The 3,944-nt window shown below is 42.1% G+C and overlaps 1 long non-coding RNA gene across 1 annotated transcript; it reads left to right on the top strand.

The window, feature by feature from the left end:
- Positions 1-274: 274 nt before the first annotated feature.
- Positions 275-3,483, top strand: LOC140588663 (uncharacterized). Its single transcript, XR_011989812.1, has 4 exons — positions 275-418; positions 1,359-1,480; positions 1,966-2,046; positions 2,888-3,483. It is a non-coding gene; the product is annotated as an uncharacterized lncRNA (long non-coding RNA).
- The last annotated feature ends 461 nt before the right edge of the window (positions 3,484-3,944 follow it).

The following is a 3,944-nucleotide window of genomic DNA, read 5'->3' as shown; positions in this document are numbered from 1 at the left end:
AATTTCAATATCTAAATTCTAGCAATGACTTGCAATTTTATATATCTCTCATTTTTGTTATACATTCTTATTATGGTGGGTGTATGGTTTCATTTTTAATTTAAAAAAGAAAAACCTGTAAAATCCCTACAACAAACTTAGAATATAATTTATAGTAATGTTTTGAAGTCAAACTAAGCTGTTCCTTTTGTATTTAATGGTTTTCCATTTCAGGGATTTGCAAAAAACTGCAATGCATGATGGGTAGGATCTAAAGGCTGCCTAACGTCCTCATCCGTCTGACGACTGTTGCGTATGTTGGTCCAGAAAGTAATTCAATTTCGCTATGCAGCCTACGTTCTTAAAAACTGCTTTTTGTTGGATATGGCCCGATTATATGCCGTGGACATTTTAATTTGTTTGTTTGCAATTTCGCCAGGTAGGCTACATTCTTTAAACTGCGTTTTGTTAGACTACATATTTCGGGATGTTGTATTGTAGTCTTTGTAAATATGTATATAGTTTAGCCTCACCCAGCCATTTAAGGGAGCAAGCCAGCTCAGCTAGGTGCCGGTCCCAAGCCCGGATTAATGAGGAGGGTTGGCGTCAAGAAATAAACAGACTGTATCTCCACTGCATCACTGATGTCAAAATGTGAGAAATATGTGGTTGTATAAATAAATGCGTTGAAGTAGGTTAATGATTCTGTGCTGTCTAAATTGTATAAAAAGTTAGGCTACATGACACTTGAATGGGCTATACCCGAATGCATGGACGCATTATAAGAATATGTTTATGTTTCTTTGACATCCACTTTCACTTCAAGGTGGGAATTGTGACACTGTGGCCATCTCTCCCAAGATGAATTCCTGAGTTGTGAAAGAGCATATCAATTTTTTTTAATATGGTTACTCTCTTCCTTGTAAGCTGCTGCACTTTATTTTAATTTTTGAAATCACACAACGTTCACATATATCACATATATCCTCTAGTATGTCATGTGCTTTTGCATATCGTATAAATAATCGTAGTGGGCCGCCATGACCAAAAAATGCCAGGGCTATTTTTTGGTCCCAGTCCAGCCCTGTACAGGAGTGCAACTGGAAAGTGTTCAGCCTTGTGGTCAAAAGTTAGTCGATCAACTGTGGCATCAGAGATTCTGGTGGAATTCAGCAAAAGAAAGTTGCTGGTCCCTGCAACTACAAGGTGGAACTCGTTTCATGATGCGCTTAGCAGAGTCACAGACATCCCATTAGAATACCTCAATCAACTTTGCACTCGCCTGGACATCAGATGCATTACAGAGAGAGAATATCAGTTCCTAAAAGAATACTGCAAGGTTCTGAAACCTGTCTGTATGGCATTGGATATACTTCAAGGTGAAGATGACTGTTTCAACGGCACCTTTCAACCTACCCTTGAAATCCTGATGGCCAAAATCTTGGCACTGAAAGAGGGTCTCTCCAATATGATGGCCGACCTCCCAGACCTCATAGTTCAGGTAAGTCTGTTAAATAATAATAATAATAATTATTATTATTATTATTATTATCATTATTGTAGTTATAGCGCTTTATACAATTTAGATTTTAAAAGGAACTTTAGAGTGATAAGAGGGAAATAATGATTCAGTAATACAAATGTAATTCAGTTCTGGCAGAAAATAGAAAATAGTTAACAGTTATAGGGTTGAAATCAGTTCAGTGTTTATTTAATTTGGTTCAGTAACTGTAGTTAATCAATTTTAAAATTAGATCTGGCATATAAGGCAGCTCTGGAGAAAACAGTGATGTCATCATCCAGCTCAGTTTAATGTTTAATTCTCATACAATAGTGTCAGTGCATTCAAGTGAATATGTTTATGTATTTGTTATTAAGTTTTAATCTACTTACGTTTTTCCTGACATAATTTCAATTAATCTAGTATGAATGCATGTCTATTAGTTTATAAGCTGTGTAACCTAAAATTCAAAATTTCTCTTGCAGGCTATCAAGACACGGTTTAGCACCATCCTTGACAGTAAAAAAAACACGTCTAAGTCCTGAACAAGATAAAGCTTTAGCCAGGTAAGAAATAAGTAACGCAAAAGTAACTCAAAAGTAATATAACGCATTACTTTCCATAAAAAGTAACCAAGTAATGCAATTAGTTACTTTTTGGGGGGAGTAACTCAGTATTGTAATATATTACATTTAAAAGTAACTTTCCCCAACACTGCTGGAAACACCCTTGCTCTTCGTCTTGCCCTTGTCTGTTCATGTCTCGCCCCAGTCCACCTCTGCCTCCTCTTCCTCGGAGTGGACAGTCTTTCCTCCAGTGATCAGCTTTTCCGCACTGGAAACACCCTTGCTCTTCGTCTTGCCCTTGTCTGTTCATGCCTCGCCCCAGTCCACCTCTGCCTCCTCTTCCTCGGAGTGGACAGTCTTTCCTCCAGTGATCAGCTTTTCCGCACTGGAAACACCCTTGCTCTTCGTCTTGCCCTTGTCTGTTCATGCCTCACCCCAGTCCACCTCTGACTCCTATTCCTCTGAATCTTCCTCTGCCTCGGTCTCGGTTCTGTGGACCACCTTGATTGTAGAACTGGAGCTGGGCCATCATCAGCTGCTGTTTCTGCTTCTCCCCATGCTCTTACAGGGTATTCTCAGCATGTCATCTAGGGTTGCTAGGCTGGCATTCAATGCAGGTGATTTTCACCATTTGTTGGATCTTTGGCTTCAGTCCAGCAACAAAGAGAGTCTTCATAGCTGCTTTCCGCTGTTCCTGGTTTTCAATGCCAGAATAATCTGACATGGCTTGTTCCAGGCGATGTTCCCATTGAGTGACAGTCTCCCCTTCTAGTTGCTTCTCCTTGTGGATCTTTCCCCAATCCGGGTTCCTTCTGTACTTTTCCTTTATTCTGTTTCCCAGGGCGATCCACTTGGCTTGGTACTCAGCAGCGTCTCGTCTGCCTCCCAGGAAGTCGCCTCGAACTGCTGACCACTCCCCCTTCAGTTTCTGACGCAGTACCTGGACCCATTCGGTGCCACTTGGTTGATAGATGACATCCAGGTTCGTTACTTCTTTCCAGAACTGATTTCCTCCAAGTTCACGTGGATCTGGGAGAGAGTTGACCACTTCCTTCACCTCAGCCAGGTCCCAGTTGCGTTGGACGTACACCATTCTCTGTACTCCATCAACACCAGGGCCCCTTGGGTCAGGCATTTCCACCAAGGGGTACTAGGGTGACCACCTAATCCATGTCAGGAGGGACACTATGAGCTACTTCAGCTTTTACGAACTACTTTAAAGCTGAAAGGGTTCTGTGCTCTGCTAAAATGTTTGGTTAGTTCCTAGATTGAAAGACTCACCCAGGTGTTTCGCATTAACATTACTGACACATATGCATGATTATAGGAGACTGACCAATCAGCATACGGCAAGAACCCAGTGCTTAAGTGAAATCCTGGTCCTTTTAATTGAAATGTATGAAATGGTAGTTTACAAATCCTGTTGTAGCTCATAGTGTCCCTCCTGTCATGGATTAGGTGGTCACCCTAAGGGGTACTGGCATGTTGGGGGTGCCGGGACTGAGCTCGCTCTCTCTCTCTCTCTCTCTCTCTCTCTCTCTCTCTCCTGCAGCCTCTGACTTTGTCTTCTTCTGCATGGCAGGGCCTCAGCTCCTCCTGTTTCCTCTGCTTCTTCCTCTCTGTCTTCTTGGAGAGAGGCGGAGGCTCCCACAGGCGCCGCTGCATTTGCTTGGTGATAAGCAGGGGGGGGGGGCACGGCAATAGAGGGCACAGAAAAGACTCTTCCTGTGTCTTCCTTGTTTTACTTGGAGTGTCACTGCGCAACACCATGCTTAGAGATTTTTGCTTCTGCCTTTTCCAACCTTCAGTTCTGCTGTTTCCTTATTCACTTTGTCCCGCAGTCCCTTATTACTCGCCTTTTCTTTCTCTAACTCTTTTACCTTAAGAACATAAGAAAT

The sequence above is a fragment of the Paramormyrops kingsleyae genome, chromosome 4 (genome assembly GCF_048594095.1).
Source record: "Paramormyrops kingsleyae isolate MSU_618 chromosome 4, PKINGS_0.4, whole genome shotgun sequence".
In the NCBI taxonomy this organism is placed as follows: domain Eukaryota; kingdom Metazoa; phylum Chordata; class Actinopteri; order Osteoglossiformes; family Mormyridae; genus Paramormyrops; species Paramormyrops kingsleyae.
This window is presented reverse-complemented; position numbering and strand designations above follow the sequence as displayed.